The 22,726-nt window shown below is 39.1% G+C and overlaps 1 protein-coding gene across 1 annotated transcript in view; it reads left to right on the top strand.

The window, feature by feature from the left end:
• The window catches only part of CAPN9 (calpain 9), a 329,028-nt gene that overhangs the window by 373 nt on the left and 305,929 nt on the right, over nt 1–22,726 (top strand). The gene's annotated exons all lie outside the window — the stretch shown is intronic.

Below are 22,726 nucleotides of genomic sequence, written 5' to 3'. Positions count from 1 at the left end.
GAAAATATATTGTGTATGTACAGGATAGCGTCATTTAACTATTCTAACTGAAAAAGTGAAATGCAACTTAGTGCAAATGTAAAAATGACAGTTTATTGGGGATGTTAGGGTTAAAGAATGTCATAGACTTAAAGAGACGGTAAATTAAAAAAAAATATATATGTTATGATTCTGATAGAGCAACTTTCCAATTTACTTCCATTATCTAATTTGTTTTGTTCTCTTGGTATAATTTGTTGAAAAGCATACTCAGGCTCAGTAGCAGCAATGCAATAATGGGAGCTAGATGCTGATTGGTGGCTGTTCAATTATGCCTCTTGTCATTGGCTCACAAGATCTGTTTAGCTAGATCCCAGTAGTGCATTGCTGCTCCTTCAACAAAGAATATCAGGCAAAAGAAGCAAAACTCGTAATTAGAAGTCAATTGGAAAAATTTTTACAATTCCATGCTCTATTTTTATCTTGAAAGAAAATGGTTGGGTTAATGGTGCCTTTAAAATGTTATTAGCTGAACATAGTTATACATCTGGATTGTATGTGTATGTGGGTGCATACCATCTTTCAGGGCTAGGAAATATGACAGTACCTGTATAAATAAAGACATGGCAGGGGTTTTTAATCTGAAAGAATGTATCAAAGCATTAAAGGGGAATACAGGTCCTAACAGAGGCGGACTGAGACCAATCAGGGCCCCCGGGCAAAAATTAGGAAAGGGCCCCCACTGTCTCACACCGATCCAAATGTATTCAAATGTATGCAAATGAACATGGTAGCCTCCCTGCCCTACCGCTACCAGCCCCCCCAACCTCCAGGGCCAGGACCCCCAACTTTAAGGGCAAGAGTAAGGGCCCCCATCTTCCAGTACCAGACTTCACACTCCATGGCCCTCACAGCGACAGTCCCCCGATAGGGCCCCCAAGCAACAAACCCCACATCCAGGCATAAGGCCCCACTAAACCCACTGCTTAGTTAGTGATAGGGTGGCTGACAGCCCCAGCTTAAGCAGCATACCAGGAGTCGGACCCATGGAGATGCCATTTCTGGGCCCCCTGACATGCTGGGCCCTCGGTCCAGGTCCTATTTGCCCGGCTGATCAGTCCGCCCCTGGGTCCTAATTGAATTTAATAAATATTATAAAGCAGAAAACATATCTTGCCTTTTTGCTATGTCTACAGATGTAGTGCTTCCTCTGGCAACATTTGCAACTATCCAAACATGCTGCAATTGTGAATTACTCTGCGTCGCTATGAGAGCATATTTTTAGGGCTATGGAAAGGAGATTTCAGATAGGGTATTTACATGTAGTATTTTTTAAGCTTAAAATGTTTTTATTGTAAAAGACCTGCACAATAAATAAATGCTGTGCATTGAAAACTGTAATTCTAAATACATCTTGAAATCTTCAAAGAAGAAACTGCTTAAAGTAGCTTAAAAGGATCAGTCTAGTCATGATTCAGATAGGGCATGCAATTTTAAACAACTTTCAAATTTGCTTTGTTCTCTTGATGTTCTTTGTTGAAAGCTAAACCTAGGTAGGCTTATATGATAATTTCTAAGCCCTTGAAAGCTGTCTTATTTTATTTAATCTCAGTGGATTTTGAGTTTTACACAGCACTAGTTCATGTGTGCCAGATAGATAACATTGTGCTCACTACCATGGAGTTATTTATGACTCAGCACTGATTGGCTAAAATGCAAGTCTGTCAAAATAACTGAAATAAGTGGGTAGTCTGCAGAGGCTTAGATACAAGATAATCACAGAGGTAAAAGTGTATTAAAGGGACAGTCTACAATATAATGTTTATTGTTTTAAAAGATAGATAATCCCTTTATTACCCATTCCCCAGTGTCTATAACGTAACGTTCCGATGTAGACATATTGAAACCCTGTGATCATGTACGAGATTGTGAGATTTCAGTTATGGGATCAGGTAAGGGGGTGTCCCTATGACACTAGGCACGCCCTCCAGACTGCAATCAGATCCAGGAAGCGCCGTTGGCTTCAGGACAGCCAAACGGCTAGGATGTTTTATTCCGTCCTAACAGTGCTAAAGCCCATCGTGGTTAGGACAGAATAAAACGCCATAATAGCTTTAAAAGGTTAATATAGTTTTTATCTCTGTGATTGTCTTGTATCTAAGCCTCTGCAGACAGCCCCCTGATTACACAATTTTTTTTAACTTGCATTTTAGCTAATTAGTGCTGTGTTGTGCTGACTTGTGAAAAGCAAATAAAAAAGCATGTGAATAAGAGGCTGTCTGCAGTGGTTTAGAAACAGGCAGAAATTTAGAGGTTTAAATGTTATAAAGTATAAAAATATAACAATGTTGGTTGTGCAAAGCTGGGGAATGGGTAATAAAGGCGTTATCTATCTTTTTAAACAGCAACAATTTTAGTGTTGATTGTACATTTAATATAACGGTGTTGGTTATGCAAAACTGGGGAATGGGTAATAAAGGGATTATCTATCTTTTCAAACAATAACAATTCTGGAGTAGACTGTCCCTTTTTAAGTAAAAATGTAGATAAATATCAATTGTTTGAAAACTCTGCAGAACCTAAATGTCCGCAAGCCTATCCTAGAAGGTACACAGGTTTGGGTTTCTCACACTGCAATAAAATGTTGTTTGCTTTCTGGGAATGTTTCAATATGACTTGGCAGACAAAAATAAAGTCAGATACAGTTGCTTCTAAACATTACACAAGAGTAGGGTTGCCACCTCAGCCATGCTTTCCTGGACACTTATGAGTTACACATGCTGCAGGGTGTGCAAGGAGGAACATGTATTGTGTTTCTGGACAGCACTATTCGTATTCCTCCCTGCACACCCTGCAGCATGTGTAACTTATAAGTGTTCTGTATTTTAAGGGACGGGTGGCAACCCTACACAAGAGTGCTATTCCACACATACCAAATTAATCATATTAACCTAGTTTTCTGGTAGCCAGGGAAGTAAAAATGAAACTTTCTACTTATATTATGAAATTGTACCTATTTCTATTAATTTGTTTTAAGACCTTGTATTGTAACGTAGGAGTCTCTGCTTCACATAAAGAACACTACATAGCAACTTCAGGCCCTATGACGCATACCCACACAAGCCGAAGAGGATATATGTGTATTGAGTACAGTACTTGATTATTTTTTTTTATCAAAATCTAAGAGCCAGCCAAAAACAAATTAGGAGTCTGAATTTTTGGGGTGGCTATAAATTTGCATTTAACTCCCTTTTTTTTTTTTCCCGACCCAAACTTATTACATTTTGTGGATTTTGGTCTTGTAAATTTCAATCATATTAACCTAGTTTTCTGGGGCCAGGAAAGTAAAAAAAACTTTCATTATTCAGATTATATACTTATTTTTCCTCTTAGGTCCTTTTAATGAGCGCATACATAGACAGGCAGAAGAGTGTATATGCGTGTTCAAGGGCCATGAAACCTAAAAGTTTTCTTTCATGATTCAGATAGAGCAAGCAATTTTATCAAGGTTTTATTTACTTCTTTTAGCAAATTTTCTTCGTTCTCATGGTTTCTTTTGTTAAACAGGGACGTAAGCTCAGGAGGGTCTGGAGCACTATATGACAGCTGTTTTTCAAGAATGTTATCCATTTGCCAGAGCACTATGTCCTGCCATGAAGTGCTCCAGACATCTACCTAGGTATCCCTTCAACAAAGAATGCCATGAGAACAACACAAATTTGATAATAGGAATAAATTGGAAACTTTTTTTTTTTTTTTTTTTTTTAAATGATATGCTCTGAATTATTAAATAAATGTTTTGGGTTTCATATCCCTTTAAAGGAACAGGAACCCCTAAAATATTCTTTCATGATTTGGATAGAACATACAATTTTAAACAACTTTTCAATTTACTATTACCAAATGTGCTTCAATCTCTTGTTAGGAACAGCATTGCACTACTGACAGCTAGATAAAGATATCTAGTTAGCCAACCATAAGTGGCACCGATTTGCAGCTAGCTCCCACTAGTGTAGGAGATGTACATATTCTTTTTCAAAAAGGGATACCAAGAGAACGAAGCGCATTTGAAAATAAAAGTAAATTGAAAAGTGTCTTGAAATGACCTGCTCTATCTGAATCATGCAAGTTTAATTTTGACTTTCCTATCCCCTTTTAAGTACGGTCCTGGACAATTTTTTTTGAAAATGTAAGAGCTAGCTAACAAAAATTAGAGACAGGCTTTTTTAGGTGGCCAAAAATGTGTGGGTATATGATATTAACAGGAATGGTACATATCCCATGCAACTAGCAAGGTTCACAGCCCTTGGTTCTCACAGCACAACATATATATATATATATATATATATATATATATATATATATATATATATATATATATATATATATATATATATATATATATATATATATAGATAGATGCTCAAAAAACAAAGTATTGCAGTATGCAGTGATACCTTTTTTATTGGACTAACATAATATTTAAAAGACAAGCTTTCGAGAGTTTTCCTCTCTTCCTCAGGTCTGAAGCAATACTGATCATTCTGATATAGATACACATCACATACAACAAATGGAAGGGAGGAAGGGGGGTGAGAGGGGGGGTCATAAAAGCAGAGAATGTGTCTGAAGGAGAAAATAGCTGAGAATAGCCAGAAAGAATAAATAAACAGAGGAGAGTAAATAGGTCAGATGAGAGGAAAAACAAAAAGGAAAAATAAACCAATATAGGACAATAAGATGAGAGATTATAGAAAGTTATGGTAGTGTGTGAGAAAGCCAGAGTCTACATTAAGTCCTTCATTTCTGGTATTGAAATGTGTGATCATTTTCATCTCAAACGTCTTTCGTTCATGAAAGTCTTTGAAATTCCCTTTAAGAATTTTAATCCTGAGGTTAAGGATGGAGTGACCAGTCTGGGTGAAGTGATGACCAACAGGGGTACAATATTCATTTTCCTTGTGGTTTTTGATCGAGTGTCTGTGTAGATTCATTCTGAGATGCAGCTTTAGGCCAGTTTCTCCAATGTAGCAACCTCTGTCACACGCTGTACACTGTATTATGTACACCACATTAGCAGATGAGCACGAATAGGAACCCCTAATATTGTATGACGCGTTGTTGTGTCTGGCTGTGTTGTTGTCACATATATGTTGACACAGTTTGCAGAGTGATTTGTTGCATCGTGCAGTGCCATTCTGTGTGCGCTTCTGTTCTGTGGTTAATTTGCTGCGGACCAATCTCTGTCTCAGGTTAGGCGGTTGTTTGAATGCTAGTATGGGGGGTTCAGGAAATATTTTTTTTGAGTGTGGGGTCCTCTGAAATTAGTGGTTGTAGCTCTTTAATAATTTTGCGCACTCCTTCCAGAGTAGGGTTGTAAGTGACTACTAGAGGGGTTCTTGTTTTGTTTTCCTTTTCTTTGTATTGTAGGAGTCTTTCCCGTGGTGTTTTTAGGGCAGATTTGATTTTTTTAGATATTGTCCTTTCCTTGTAGCCCTTTTGCCTAAATGACTCTGACAGTGTACTCAGGTGGTGATCTCTGTCTTTTGTGTCAGAGCAAATGCGGTGATATCTGATAGCTTGGCTGTAGATGATACCTTGTTTGGTGTGATTGGGATGGAAGCTGGAATTGTGGAGGTAGCTGTACCTGTCTGTGGGTTTTCTGTAAAACCGCCTAACCTGAGACAGAGATTGGTCCGCAGCAAATTAAACACAGAACAGAAGCGCACACAGAATGGCACTGCACGATGCAAATCACTCTACAAACTGTGTCAACATATATGTGACAACAACACAGCCAGACACAACAACGCGTCATACAATATTAGGGGTTCCTATTCGTGCTCATCTGCTAATGTGGTGTACATAATACAGTGTACAGCGTGTGACAGAGGTTGCTACATTGGAGAAACTGGCCTAAAGCTGCATCTCAGAATGAATCTACACAGACACTCGATCAAAAACCACAAGGAAAATGAATATTGTACCCCTGTTGGTCATCACTTCACCCAGACTGGTCACTCCATCCTTAACCTCAGGATTAAAATTCTTAAAGGGAATTTCAAAGACTCTCATGAACGAAAGACGTTTGAGATGAAAATGATCACACATTTCAATACCAGAAATGAAGGACTTAATGTAGACTCTGGCTTTCTCACACACTACCATAACTTTCTATAATCTCTCATCTTATTGTCCTATATTGGTTTATTTTTCCTTTTTGTTTTTCCTCTCATCTGACCTATTTACTCTCCTCTGTTTATTTATTCTTTCTGTCTATTCTCAGCTATTTTCTCCTTCAGACACATTCTCTGCTTTTATGACCCCCCCTCTCACCCCCCTTCCTCCCTTCCATTTGTTGTATGTGATGTGTATCTATATCAGAATGATCAGTATTGCTTCAGACCTGAGGAAGAGAGGAAAACTCTCGAAAGCTTGTCTTTTAAATATTATGTTAGGCCAATAAAAAAGGTATCACTGCATACTGCAATACTTTGTTTTTTGAGCATCTATCTACTGGACTAACACGGCTACTCCAATCTTCACTATATATATATATATATATATATATATATATATATATATATATATATATATATATATATATATATATATATATATATATATATATATACATTGTTCTTTAGGTATGCGGCTGAATAACTTATCTCTTAGAGTTTTAACAGATTAATAACTAGTCATAAGATTAATTTTAATTTCAACAGTTAATTCTATTTTTGCCCCCTTTTCATGTAATTCAGCTCTGTGGGTTTTCTAATTCTCAGAGCTGGAAATGCACACTACAGACTTTTCAAGACTAACCTTACTTCATAGCTTTCCCTCAATGACTTTAACAGATAACAACCTCAAAACAATGCACTTTATAGTAACATAATGACTGTCGCTATCCTTGTGGTCTACAGATTTGAGAATAATCACCTCTAAAATACGAGAAGTTGTAGGTGGAGCTTGGCTATAGAAAACAATTGCAGCACACAATATGTTAATTTGTTTTAAAAATGTTTAGACTTAACTGATACTTTATTTTATATCAAGACAATACATATGTATTGTAATGACAAGGTGTTTACTGCCCCTTTTAAAGGTGTGATATATTTTTATCCTAAAGTTGTGCTAGCAAACGGCACAATGCCATAGGGCTAGCAAGGCTATTCGCTAAGCGGTGAAAATGTCACCTTATTGAAAAAACTGAGTTGTGCAATGGGCAGCCCGGAGGCTCTTAGGTTAGCGCTAAAGCCACGGCAAAATAAAGATAACTTTTACACAGTTTTTTTTTTTTTTTTTTTAAACTGATAAATGAAGGTCGCCTTTTTTTTAGTGCTGGTAAATCCTAGCATTTTTTTTAAATGCTAGGCTTGACCATCCCTTTTAATTAATATTTCATTTAATTAATATTTATAAGGAACAATTGTTTTTCTCTATTTGTTTTGCTCAGTGAGTTGTCAGGTTCATTTCATGACAAATAAAAAAAATCTGAACTGAATGAACAGAGACAAAGCACACACAAGAGAACAAAACAAAAACACAAAGTGACAGCCAAACAGGAAGCAGAAAAGATCATGCAAGTTGTGCACAGCAAGGCTGATGGACTGGAAGCAGCAACCATTTGCCAGGTAGTGCTATAGAGTCATAAGGAGAATGACAGGGCACACACAGTGCAAAAACCAAATTGATCTTCTCATTCATATATTGTGTGGTGACCATCAGAATGTACAGCTGCTATTCTAGTCAGCATAATGGAAGGCCAGTTACAAAAAGGTTGCAATAGTCAAACAAGAAAAAACATAATTTATGCTTACCTGATAAATTCCTTTCTCCTGTAGTGTGATCAGTCCACGGGTCATCATTACTTGTGGGATATTAACTGCTCCCCTACAGGAAGTGCAAGAGGATTCACCCAGCAGAGCTGCTATATAGCTCCTCCCCTCTACGTCACCTCCAGTCATTCGACCAAGGACCAACGAGAAAGGAGAAGCCAAAGGGTGTAGTGGTGACTGTAGTATAATTTAAAAAGTATTTGCCTGCCGTAAAAAACACAGGGCGGGCCGTGGACTGATCACACTACAGGAGAAAGGAATTTATCAGGTAAGCATAAATTATGTTTTCTCCTGTTAAGTGTGATCAGTCCACGGGTCATCATTACTTGTGGGATACCAATACCAAAGCAAAAGTACACGGATGACGGGAGGGACAGGCAGGCTCTTTATACAGAAGGAACCACTGCCTGAAGAACCTTTCTCCCAAAAATAGCCTCCGAAGAAGCAAAAGTGTCAAATTTGTAAAATTTGGAAAAAGTATGAAGCGAAGACCAAGTTGCAGCCTTGCAAATTTGTTCAACAGAGGCCTCATTCTTAAAGGCCCAAGTGGAAGCCACAGCTCTAGTGGAATGAGCTGTAATCCTTTCAGGAGGCTGCTGTCCAGCAGTCTCATAAGCTAAACGAATTATGCTACGAAGCCAAAAAGAGAGAGAGGTAGCAGAAGCTTTTTGACCTCTCCTCTGACCAGAGTAAACGACAAACAGGGAAGACGTTTGTCGAAAATCTTTAGTTGCCTGTAAATAAAATTTAAGGGCACGAACTACATCCAGATTGTGCAAAAGACGTTCCTTCCTCGAAGAAGGATTTGGGCACAAGGATGGAACAACAATCTCCTGATTGATATTCCTGTTAGTGACTACCTTAGGTAAGAACCCAGGTTTAGTACGCAGAACTACCTTATCCGAGTGAAAAATCAAATAAGGAGAATCACAATGTAAGGCTGATAACTCAGAGACTCTTCGAGCCGAGGAAATAGCCATTAAAAATAGAACTTTCCAAGATAACAACTTTATATTAATGGAATGAAGGGGTTCAAACGGAACGCCCTGTAAAACGTTAAGAACAAGGTTTAAACTCCATGGTGGAGCCACAGCTTTAAACACAGGCTTAATCCTGGCCAAAGCCTGACAAAAAGCCTGAACGTCTGGAACTTCTGACAGACGTTTGTGTAACAGAATGGACAGAGCTGAGATCTGTCCCTTTAAGGAACTAGCGGATAACCCCTTTTCTAAACCTTCTTGTAGAAAAGACAATATCCTAGGAATCCTAACCTTACTCCAAGAGTAACCTTTGGATTCGCACCAATATAGGTATTTACGCCATATTTTATGGTAAATTTTTCTGGTAACAGGCTTCCTAGCCTGTATTAAGGTATCAATAACTGACTCAGAAAAGCCACGCTTTGATAAAATCAAGCGTTCAATTTCCAAGCAGTCAGCTTCAGAGAAGTTAGATTTTGATGTTTGAAAGGACCCTGAATCAGAAGGTCCTGTTTCAGAGGTAACGACCAAGGTGGACAGAATGACATGTCCACCAGATCTGCATACCAAGTCCTGCATGGCCATGCAGGCGCTATTAGAATCACTGATGCTTTCTCCTGTTTGATTCTGGCAATCAATCGAGGAAGCATCGGGAAAGGTGGAAACACATAAGCCATCCTGAAGGTCCATGGTGCTGTCAAGGCATCTATCAGGACCGCTCCCGGATCCCTGGATCTGGACCCGTAACGCGGAAGCTTGGCGTTCTGTCGAGACGCCATGAGATCTATCTCTGGTTTGCCCCAACGTCGAAGTATTTGGGCAAAGACCTCTGGATGAAGTTCCCACTCCCCCGGATGAAAAGTCTGACGACTTAAGAAATCCGCCTCCCAGTTCTCCACTCCCGGGATGTGGATTGCAGACAGGTGGCAAGAGTGAGACTCTGCCCAGCGAATTATCTTCGATACTTCCATCATTGCTAGGGAGCTTCTTGTCCTTCCCTGATGGTTGATATAAGCTACAGTCGTGATGTTGTCCGACTGGAACCTGATGAACCCCCGAGTTGTTAACTGGGGCCAAGCCAGAAGAGCATTGAGGACTGCTCTCAATTCCAGAATGTTTATTGGAAGGAGACTCTCCTCCTGATTCCATAGTCCCTGAGCCTTCAGAGAATTCCAGACAGCGCCCCAACCTAGTAGGCTGGCGTCTGTTGTTACAATTGTCCAGTCTGGCCTGCTGAATGGCATCCCCCTGGACAGATGTGGCCGATAAAGCCACCATAGAAGAGAATTTCTGGTCTCTTGATTCAGATTTAGAGTGGGGGACAAATCTGAGTAATCCCCATTCCACTGACTTAGCATGCACAATTGCAGTGGTCTGAGATGTAGGCGTGCAAAAGGAACTATGTCCATTGCTGCTACCATTAGTCCGATTACCTCCATGCATTGAGCTACTGACGGGTGTTGAATGGAATGAAGGACACGGCATGCATTTTGAAGTTTTGTTAACCTGTCCTCTGTCAGGTAAATCTTCATTTCTACAGAATCTATCAGAGTCCCCAGGAAGGGAACTCTTGTAAGTGGAAAGAGAGAACTTTTCTCTTCGTTCACCTTCCATCCATGCGACCTTAGAAATGCCAGTACTATCTCTGTATGAGACTTGGCAGTTTGAAAGTTTGAAGCTTGTATCAGTATGTCGTCTAGGTACGGAGCTACTGAAATTCCTCGCGATCTTAGTACCGCCAGAAGAGTGCCCAGAACCTTTGTGAAGATTCTTGGAGCCGTAGCCAGTCCGAATGGAAGAGCTACAAACTGGTAATGCCTGTCTAAAAAAGGCAAACCTTAGATACCGGTAATGATTTCTGTGAATCGGTATGTGAAGGTAAGCATCCTTTAAATCCACTGTGGTCATGTACTGACCCTCTTGGATCATGGGCAAAATTGTTCGAATAGTTTCCATCTTGAACGATGGAACTCTTAGGAATTTGTTTAGGATCTTTAAATCCAAGATTGGCCTGAAGGTTCCCTCTTTCTTGGGAACTACAAACAGATTTGAGTAAAACCCTTGTCCTTGTTCCAACCGCGGAACTGGATGGATCACTCCCATTAATAAAAGATCTTGTACGCAGCGTAGAAACGCTTCCTTCTTTGTTAGGTTTGTTGACAACCTTGACAGATGAAATCTCCCTCTTGGGGGAGAGGATTTGAAGTCCAGAAGGTATCCCTGAGATATGATCTCTAACGCCCAGGGATCCTGAACATCTCTTGCCCAAGCCTGGGCGAAGAGGGAAAGTCTGCCCCCCACTAGATCCGGTCCCGGATCGGGGGCCCTCAATTCATGCTGTCTTAGGGGCAGCAGCAGGTTTTCTGGTCTGTTTGCCCCTGTTCCAGGACTGGTTAGGTTTCCAGCCTTGTCTGTAGCGAGCAACAGCTCCTTCCTGTTTTGGTGCAGAGGAAGTTGATGCTGCTCCTGCTTTGAAATTACGAAAGGAACGAAAATTGGACTGTCTAGCCTTGGCTTTGGCCTTGTCCTGAGGCAGGGCATGACCTTTACCTCCTGTAATGTCAGCAATAATCTCTTTCAAGCCGGGCCCGAATAAGGTCTGCCCTTTGAAAGGAATATTAAGCAATTTAGATTTAGACGTAACATCAGCTGACCAGGATTTCAGCCACAGAGCTCTGCGTGCCTGAATGGCGAATCCTGAATTTTTAGCCGCAAGTTTAGTTAAATGCACTACGGCATCTGAAATAAATGAATTAGCTAACTTAAGGAATTTAAGTTTGTGTGTGATGTCATCTATTGTGGATGATTCAAGTGTCTCTTCCAGAGACTCAAACCAAAATGCTGCTGCAGCCGTGACAGGCGCAATACATGCAAGAGGTTGCAATATAAACCCTTGTTGAACAAACATTTTCTTAAGGTAACCCTCTAATTTTTTATCCATTGGATCTGAAAAAGCACAGCTATCCTCCACCGGGATAGTGGTACGCTTAGCTAAAGTAGAAACTGCTCCCTCCACCTTAGGGACCATTTGCCATAAGTCCCGTGTGGCGGTGTCTATTGGAAACATCTTTCTGAATATAGGAGGGGGTGAGAAAGGCACACCGGGTCTATCCCACTCCTTAGTAACAATTTCAGTAAGTCTCTTAGGTATAGGAAAAACGTCAGTACTCGTCGGTACCGCAAAATATTTATCCAACCTACACATTTTCTCTGGGATTGCAACTGTGTTACAATCATTCAGAGCCGCTAATACCTCCCCTAGTAACACACGGAGGTTCTCAAGCTTAAATTTAAAATTTGAAATGTCTGAGTCCAGTTTATTTGGATCAGAACCGTCACCCACAGAATGAAGCTCTCCGTCTTCACGTTCTGCAAACTGTGACGCAGTATCAGACATGGCCCTTGCATTATCAGCGCACTCTGTTCTCACCCCAGAGTGATCACGCTTACCTCTTAGTTCTGGTAGTTTAGCCAAAACTTCAGTCATAACAGTAGCCATATCTTGTAATGTGATTTTTAATGGCCGCCCAGATGTACTCGGCGCACCTCCCGAGCGGCAGATGCAGGTACTGACACGTGAGGCGAGTTAGTCGGCATAACTCTCCCCTCGTTGTTTGGTGAAATATGTTCAATTTGTACAGATTGACTGTTATTTAAAGTAGCATCAATACATTTAGTACATAAATTTCTATTGGGCTCCACTTTGGCATTAACACATATAGCACAGAGATATTCCTCTGAATCAGACATGTTTAACACACTAGCAAATAAACTAGCAACTTGGAAATACTTTTCAAAGTAATTTACAAATAATATGAAAACGTACTGTGCCTTTAAGAAACACAGAAAAAATTATAACAGTTAAAATAATTAAGTTATAGCATCAATCTTTGTCAGAATATACAGTTTTAGCAAAGGATTGTTCCCCTCAGCAAAAGATAACTAACCCAGGCAGCAGAAAAAAATACAAATAAACGTTTTTTATCACAGTCAATTACAATCAGCACAGCTCTGCTGGAATGATTACTTCCCTCAAAAAAGGCTTTGGAGATCCCTGAGCTCTGTAGAGATGAACCGGATCATGCAGGAAGAAAATGAACCTCTGACTGAGTTTTTTGATGCGTAGTAAAAGCGCCAAAAATGGCCCCTCCCCCACACACATAACAGTGAGAGGGATCAGTGAACTGCTTTAATTTAAACCAAAACTATTGCCAAGTGGAAAAAATAGTGCCCAAAACATTTTTTCACCCAGTACCTCAGAGAAAAAAACGTTTTTACATGCCAGCAAAAAAACGTTTTACCTCAATAATTAAATGTCATTTAAAACCTATTGCAAGTCCCTGCAAACTAGGTTAAGACTATGTATACAGTATAAAAACCAGAGAAGTACCATTCCCCAGCAAACTGAAGTGTAAAATATACATACATGACAGCCTGATATCAGCTACATCTACTGCATTCAAGGCTGAGTTTACATTATAACGGTATGGCAGGATTTTCTCATCAATTCCATGTCAGAAAATAATAAACTGCTACATACCTCTTTGCAGATTAATCTGCCCGCTGTCCCCTGATCTGAAGTTTACCTCTCCTCAGATGGCCGAGAAACAGCAATATGATCTTAACTACTCCGGCTAAAATCATAGAAAAAACTCAGGTAGATTCTTCTTCAAATTCTACCAGAGAAGGAATAACACACTCCGGTGCTATAATAAAATAACAAACTCTTGATTGAAGGTATAAAAACTAATATAATCACCATAGTCCTCTCACACATCCTATCTAGTCGTTGGGTGCAAGAGAATGACTGGAGGTGACGTAGAGGGGAGGAGCTATATAGCAGCTCTGCTGGGTGAATCCTCTTGCACTTCCTGTAGGGGAGCAGTTAATATCCCACAAGTAATGATGACCCGTGGACTGATCACACTTAACAGGAGAAATCATGTTTAGCTAGTTATTTGTATTAGGAAGGGAGGAATTTGGAAATGGTGCACAGGTGTTTACGGCAGGATTTAGTGTGTATGGGGGTTAAAAGAGACAGCAGAGTCAAGTAGGACTCCATGAACGAGTATTTCTGAAAATCCTAATAGTAGATGGGAGTGAAATTCCCTATAGTTACCAGTACAGCTATATAAATTGCTCATATACACAAAGTTGGCTTGGGGATGTCCCAATATTACACACTGTTAACTATGCAATACAACAAATAATTGTAAACTTGAACAAGAGTCTAGACGGTAAACCTTGGGTCCAATTAGATAAAGAAACTGTTAAAATATTGTACAGGAGACCACAAAACAAAAAGGGAACTCTGTGACAAACCCATTAACTTTACATCCAGAAATTCACAATTTCCCCTCCCTCTCATATCGATAATCAAAAATCTATTTTTTTTAACTTCTAGTAAGAAAAACACTAAAAAAAACTACCAATTTATACATACATCTAGTTTTATATAATGGTCTTTAAAAAATATACTGATCTAAAATCTATTAGCTATCCTTTCCATCACTATCTTGGTTACAAATAGAGATGAATTCAAAATCCACCCCTTTAAACAAATTCTAGTCTGGTATCATCAGTATTTAAAAAAAAAAAAAAAAATCAACTCTAAAAAAATGGGATTCTGTCCGAATCCTATAAATTCCTTCTAGGGGCTCTTTCAAAGAGATGAGCATTATTACATCACTAATAGGAGAAATACTTACATATTTCTCTAACATGAGATCAGTATAGATTGAATAAACTATAGCTCAACTACAACATTCTCAATAGAATCCAGAAAAACAAATACCAAATTACTCACTCACTGACATCTAACACCACACTGTGGGGTAGATTACGAGTGGAGCGCTAACAGTTATGTACAAGTGAAAAGGAGTTAATTGCAGTGCGCATAAGGTTTTCCAATTGTATTACAAGTTGAAAGTAAACGTGACTGCTTGAGCACAATTGAAGTTGACGATTGTCAGTAGAGCGCATCCTCAAAGCTCTGGTTAACTGTTTCTTGAAACAAAAAACATTACAAAGTACAGTTACACTCATAACTCCTTATAATAATTTTTTTTTTTTTAAAGGGACAGTCTAGGCCAAAATAAACTTTCATGATTCAGATAGAGCATGTAATTTTAAACAATTTTCCAATTTACTTTTAGCACCAATTTTGCTTTGTTCTCTTGGTATTCTTAGTTGAAAGCTTAACCTAGGAGGTTCATATGCTAATTTCTTAGACCTTGAAGCCCACCTCTTTCAGATTGCATTTTAACAGTTTTTCACCACTAGAGGGTGTTAGTTCACATATTTCATATAGATAACACTGTGCTCGTGCACGTGAAGTAATCTGGGAGCAGGCACTGATTGGCTAGACTGCAAGTCTGTCAAAAGAACTGAAAAAAGGGGCAGTTTGCAGAGGCTTAGATACAAGATAATTACAGAGGTTAAAAGTATATTATTATAACAGTGTTGGTTATGCTAATTTGGGAAATGGGTAATAAAGGGATTATCTATCTTTTAAAACAATAAAAATTCTGGTGTAGACTGTCCCTTTAAATATTGCACAAAAAAGTTATAAGGGCTCAAAGATATGAGGCCTCATGTATTAGAATAAAAAGGCAGGGCTTTAACATAGAGATACAGACATATACATGTCTAAATATGTAAATGTATATACAGATATATGTATGTATGTATGTGTATATATGTATAGTAAAGCAAGCAGGGGTTGGCACTCAATAGAAGGCAATGCAGAATATGCAAACAACTTCCGGGGTGCTTTATGCAGACCAAGTATACATCAAAACAACATAGGCAAAGGCTATGTCTGTCTGAGGAAGGGGCCCCACCACGAAATGTCACAATAAACTGACTGATTTGATTCCAAACGGTGAGTGCCTTTGCCTATGTTGTTTTGAGATATATATTTACATAATCAATAAAGGCATGATAAAAAGACAATGCAGTAGCTTGAGGGCCCGTGTTTCTGGCGAGTCTACAGACTCGCCAGAAACACAAGTTATGGAGCAGCAGTCTATAGACCGCTGCTCCATAACCCTGTCCGCCTGCTCTGATGAGGCGGACAGGAATCACCACAATTCTACCCGAACGTGTTGATTGACACCCCCTGCTGGTGGCCAAATCTGCAGGGGGCTGCGTTGCACCAGCAGCTCACAAGAGCTGCTGGTGCAATGCTGAATACGGAGAGCGTATTGCTCTCCACATTCAGCGATGTCTGTCGGACCTGATCCGCACTGTCGGATCAGGTCCGACAGACATTTCATAAATAGGCCTCATAGTCTGAACTTCAAATGAGTAGTAGATTTTTTTTATGATAAATTAAAAGTTATGTATATTTCCACTCCTCCTATATCATGTGACAGCCATCAGCCAGTTAGAAATGCATATACTTATATATATTATATAAGTATGAATATACTTATATAATATATGAATTCTTGCACAAGCTTAGTAGAAGCTGGTGACTCAGAAAGTGTAAATATAAACAGAGTGTGCATTTTGTGTTAATGGAAGTGAATTTGAAAGCAGCTTAAAATTGTGTGCTCTATCTGAATCATGAAAGCTTAATTTGACTTGAGTGTCCCTTTAAGTAGAGGAAAACATGTAAAAACATGTTTATGCAATATTCATATTTTATTAAGTGTTATACTGTGTATTTACTGTAAATATTTCACATTCCAATGGGCACATAGCAGAATATGTTCTATATGAATGTATGTATGTGTGTGTGTGTGTGTATATATATATATATATATATATATATATATATATATATGTGTGTGTGTGTGTGTATGTATGTTGTCATGAATACCTCATGATTTAGATGCCAATAGGTTAATTTTCTTTAGCTTGAGTGCTAAAAACATTTTGTTTTTTCAGAAGAAATGTGTTGCTGTGTTTTCCCTTTGATAATCCACAATACCCATAAATAGTTTGTAAGATACACAAGAGAGAACTTGTGGTCAGTTGTATTGCCACAACCTTACAGCACAGAGAATGATGAAACACAGTGCTCCATAAAGGCACATGAGGTAATTGACAGGACAACCAGCCTTGCAATTTAATATACTTTTATAAGTAATAATGCCTCAAAAACATAAAGAATTCAATATATATGGTGTTTGGTATCAAAATACTACTCTTGAGAAAGTCCCTACGTTACTGGGACGAAACGCGTAGAGCTCCTCCCCTTTAACGTCATTTGTTTGATCCAGTGAGGCCGTCCTCAGTTCTGAACCTGCAGCACAGAACTTTTGGATTTGGGAGCCTAGGATCTCATTCACTTATTTGCCAGATAAGGTACTACATCGCCATTATTTATACCATTGAAACGGACTTTGCTACCGTTGCCAGCCTGGTTTCTGGCACTCTTTGGGAACTTATGCCGGTTGCCTGTTTGCTTCCTCCCTGGAGCGAATGAGGATATACACCTGTCCTGCCTTTTCCTGGAACTCCTTTCTGGACACACTTGAAGAGGGGATAAGTTGCTAAGTGTTATTGATACACTATATGCCATTTTATGTTATATACTTTGTGAGTTGCCACTTGTCTTTGTTTACACTATTAAATTTTGTTATACCCTGCATTTGAGTCTGCGCTCCTCTCCTCTATCTTTTTAGATCGTTTTGCTTTCAATCAAGGTCTGTGGATTCACCTGTTTTAGAGGAGCAGCTGGATTCCTTTGTGTCTTTATATATCACCACATACATGGACTTGAATACCCTTATCTTCTTTATTTGTATGTTTTTATGAATTGAAATGTTGTATTAATTTATTGTCATTTAATAATTTTTCTAGTTATTAATTAAGTAAACTGTTGAGATTTATGTCCTACTTATATTAGAGATTAGCGCTACTTCAGGTGTGTTGTCTTTACACACCTACCTTTCCTTTTGTTATCAAAATACTACTCATAACATCACTAAGGGATTGCCTTTCTGTGTATATGAAATAGATATACATATCAGAAGTTATAAGATGTTATATAATTTCAGCCAAAGACTCTGAACTTTGACATGTCGTAAAAAGAGGGGAGTGGATATTTCTGGTCCCTCTGTAAAAAGGTTGGGTCAAACAATTTGATATCAGAGAAACAGGTATAACATTTTGTGTCTAACAATACATGTTGTTCATTTTATATGGGAGGCTGTTACAGCGTAAGTGACCATCTTTTCTTGTCCATCTTCCTGGCACAGACATATAAGCTAGGAAAAGTTTAGGTCTGTTATTTCTTTTTTTTATTTTTAACCCCTTAACGACTGAGGACGTGCAGGGTACGTCCTCAGAAAAAAGGCAGTTAATGCCTGAGAACGTACCCTGCACGTCCTCAGTGTGGAAAGCAGCTGGAAGCGATCCTGCTCGCTTCCAGCTGCTTTCCGGTTATTGCAGTGATGCCTCGATATGGAGGCATCCTGCAATAACCTTTTTAAGTCATCCGGTGCAGAGAGAGCCACTCTGTGGCCCTCTCTGCACCGGAGATCGGTGGCTACCTGCGTTGGTGGGTGGGAGCCGGACCGGGAGGCGGGTGGCGGCCATCGATGGCCATGTGGATCTGAAGGGGGACGGGATCGTGGGCGGGGGTGGCTGGGGGCGCGCACGGGCGCGCGCGAGTGCACGGGAGGGTGGGGGCGGGCGCGTGCACGGGGAGGGAGCGGGTGGGAACCGCTACACTGCAGAAAATGGGGATATAAAAAATATAATAAAAAATAAAATCCAAACAATCAGCAAGGTGGTGGGGGTTTGTTTGTGGGGGGTGGGGGGTTGGGGGAAGCTACACTACAGAAAAAAACAAAAAAAAAACCCAAAAAAGCACTTTTTATTGTAAACTGGGTACTGGCAGACAGCTGCCAGTACCCAAGATGGCCCCCAATAAGGCAGAGGGGAGGGTTAGAGAGCGGTTTTGGGGGGGATCAGGGAGGTTGGGGGCTAAGGGGGGGATCCTACACAGTAGCATATGTAAATATGCTAAAAAAAAATTTCATTTTTTTTTTAAAAACCCTTTTATTTTAGTACTGGCAGACTTTCTGCCAGTACTTAAGATGGCGGGGACAATTGTGGGGTGGGGGAGGGAAGGGAGCTGTTTGGGAGGGATCAGGGGGTGGGATGTGTCAGATGGGAGGCTGATCTCTACACTAAAGCTAAAATTAACCCTGCAAGCTCACTACAAACTCCCTAATTAACCCTTTCACTGCTAGCCATAATACACGTGTGAGGCGCAACAGGATTTAGTGGCCTTCTAATTACCAGAAAGCAACGCCAAAGTCATATATGTCTGCTATTTCTGAACAAAGGGGATCCCAGACAAGCATTTACAACCATTTGTGCCATAATTGCACAAGCTGTTTGTAAATGATTTCAGTGAGAAACCTAAAATTGTGAAAAATTTTACGTTTTTTTTAATTTGATCGCATTTGGCGGTGAAATGGTGGCATGAAATATACCAAAATGTGCCTAGATCAATACTTGGGGTTGTCTACTACACTACACTAAAGCTAAAATTAACCCTACAAGCTCCCTAAAAGCTCCCTAATTAACCCCTTAACTGCTGGGCATGATACACTTGTGGTGCGCAGTGGCATTTAGCGGCCTTCTAATTACCAAAAAGCAACGCCAAAGCCATATATGTGTGCTATTTCTGAACAAAGGGGATCCCAGAGAGGAATTTACAACCATTTATGCCATAATTGCACAAGCTGTTTGTAAATTATTTCAGTGAGAAACCTAAAGTTTGTGAAAAAATTTGTGAAAAAGTGAACAATTTTTTGTATTTGATCGCATTTGGCGGTGAAATGGTGGTATGAAATATACCAAAATTGGCCTAGATCAATACTTTGGGATGTCTACTAAAAAAAAATATATACTTGTCAAGGGATATTCAGGGATTCCTGAAAGATATCAGTGTTCTAATGTAACTAGCGCTAATTTTGGAAAAAAATGGTTTGGAAATAGCAAAGTGCTACTTGTATTTATGGCCCTATAACTTGCAAAAAAAGCAAAGAACATGTAAACATTGGGTATTTCTAAACTCAGGACAAAATTTAGAAACTATTTAGCATGGGTGTTTTTTGGTGGTTTTAGATATGTAACAGATTTTGGGGGTCAAAGTTAGAAAAAGTGTGTTTTTTTCCATTTTTTCCTCATATTTTATAATTTTTTTTATAGTAAATTATAAGATATGATGAAAATAATGGTATCTTTAGAAAGTCCATTTAATGGCGAGAAAAACGGTATATAATATGTGTGGGTACAGTAAATGAGTAAGAAGAAAATTACAGCTAAACACAAACACCGCAAAAATGTAAAAATAGCCTTGGTCCCAAACGGACAGAAAATGGAAAAGTGCTCTGGTCACTAAGGGGTTAAAACTGTTTGCTTGTGTATAATTCTATTTGTTAACATCTTTTTTTATTTTTTTTTATTGAGAGAGAAATGATGTATACATAGGACAATCAATAGTAGTTACATCAAATAAAACAATGTGAGTTGGTACAGTATAATCCATTCAATTGTCAACAGAAAATAAAAATTGAGCTGTTCAGCTCATACTCTGTCTTCTCTCTTTCCAGATTTTTATATTTTAAATTAACACAAAATAAAACTAACTTTTAATAACCAAACATATTTAAACAATTATCTAACTTGGCATCATACATATGCTTTCTGTTACATTGTCTTGTGTAATAGGTGTATTAACTTTTTTTAACTTTTCGATGGGATCCAGCAGACGAGGGGGAGAGAAGGAGAAGAAAAGTAAAAAAGGGGGGCGGGGCGGAAGAGGTGAGGATGGGGGCGGATGGATGACCAGGAAAGGGGGCAGAGGATTTTACTGGCAAGAAAATACGTGAGACCATTCTCCTCTTAAGGAGTCTTCCATAAATATGGTAGTGTCTCTAAATAGTAAGAGTATCTGTCTCTGGATTTCTAATTCAAATGTTAGCATGAGTCTACGCCATTTTCGTAAGAAGAGCTTTTAGACTATTTTGTACATCCACTCTCACATCTAATTGTTAAGTGAACATTTGTAGTTTTAACATATTACATAAATTGGATGGTGTCTGGTTGTAATGTAATTGAATATTTAGATTTTTTTAAATCCAGTATTGAATTTTACTCCAATATTGTCTTATTAATGGGCATGACCACATATAATGTAATAAGTTTAGGGAGTCTAAAGATCATTTTGCACATCTATTGGTCCAGTTAGTAGCCCATTTGGACATGCCCCTTGGTGTCAAGTATTCTCTATGGAATATCCGAATCTGGGATTCCCTGAACATTGCAGACAAAGTAGCTTTCCTTGTTTTCTCCATGCTGTCCTGCACCTCAGCCCATGTGATCTCTTTGAGTCCCTCCCTCTCACATCCTGTTAGTAGTGTTGGCTGTAGTAATTGCAGTCGTCTGTGTAAGAATACTTGATATATCTCAGAAAGAGAGAATCTACCCATTTTATTTAAGGTTTGCATAAGACGAAATGGGGAGCCATCCCAAAAATCTGCATTGTCTCTTACCAGTGCCCCCACATAATGACATATCTGAAGATATGTGTAAAAGTGAGTGTTTGGTAAATTGAATTCCCATTGCAGAGAGGTGAATGTTTTAATGGAATGTGTAAGTGGTTCTAGAAAGAATGTTGATGGTATTTAAGCATTGTTTCTCCCATTGTGCGAAGAGCCGCGTGTCTAGTCCCGCAGGGAAATCCGGATTTTTGCCAATAGGTAGACATGACAAGATTTTTTCAGGAACTTATGTGCTTGCTGCCATGTTTTTAATGGATCCCTATAGAGTAAATCTAAACCCAAAAATACTTTTAAGATTTGTTAAGTGAGGAAGGTAAGCTAACAATATATATCACCGAAATCTGCCTGTTCTAGATTGGGCCTATAAAAAAATGTGTGTGCCTACTTTCCAGTCAAAGACCAGGTGAATCAAAGCCGCCCAATTATATTGTCTGAAGTCTGGGAGAGAGAGACCACCATTAAGATAGCCCATGCTCAATTTGTCTGCCGATATACGTGGTTTTCCCCCTTTCCAGATAAAATTGAGTATACGTATGGAAAATAAAAATGCACCTCATGTGTTTATTGAAGTGTTAGCAAGTTCCATATGTAATACATTGTTTATATATCACTTAGCAGCTTTATTATGCACTGTGTTTTAATTTGAAATAGTATTTTCTAAGCTGCCTCCCAGGGACCTGAGTGCATTTTAAACATTAGAACAAGTTAATATTTTCCCTCAGATTTGAAGACGTGGGGCGCACAGGAACTGTAGTGACAGAACAGGAAGTATCATGATCCCACAGCACCGCCTGTAATGAAAAAGCCGGTGTTGTGTCGGTGCTATATTCCGATGGGCCATTCTCATGCTACAAACCTCCTTCCCAGTCTATGCCCCCCCCCCCTCCTCCCCGGGACCATTCCAGGAACGCTGACTGCTCAGAGGGAGGGACCCGTCACGTGTGCAAAATTAAGGTGTTCTAGTAATCTATAAGAAAATCGCGATTAAATCGCAATCGCATTTAAAAAAAAACCAACAGGATTTTTTTCTCCCCCCATATCGCCGAGCCCTAATATGTATAAAGTGATGCCAGTGGGGGTAATACCTAGAGGGTACCATACAATTCACAATATCTGCTAGTTTGCAAGAAACTTGTTGTTCTGTGATTTTCTACTGTTTTACTTGAGCATTACATTTGTGAACTTTTTGATTTATCTTTTCTATTTTGTATTATTCTCTTCTATGATTTTTGCAGACATTCTATATAAAAGGTTCTTTTAACTATCTCAATAAAGTCTGTAATTATCTTTTGTAGAGTTCAGAAAAAATTAGACATATGCACTTAAACAAATGCAGTTCTTTCATGTAGCGTGATTCGTAATATAATTGCCCAGTTTCTGAAGGAAATTAACTCGGTTC

Source organism: Bombina bombina, chromosome 4 (assembly GCF_027579735.1).
Source record: "Bombina bombina isolate aBomBom1 chromosome 4, aBomBom1.pri, whole genome shotgun sequence".
NCBI classification, from domain to species: Eukaryota; Metazoa; Chordata; class Amphibia; order Anura; family Bombinatoridae; genus Bombina; species Bombina bombina.
The sequence above is the reverse complement of the archived record's forward strand: the minus strand, read 5'-3'. Positions and strand labels throughout refer to the sequence as shown.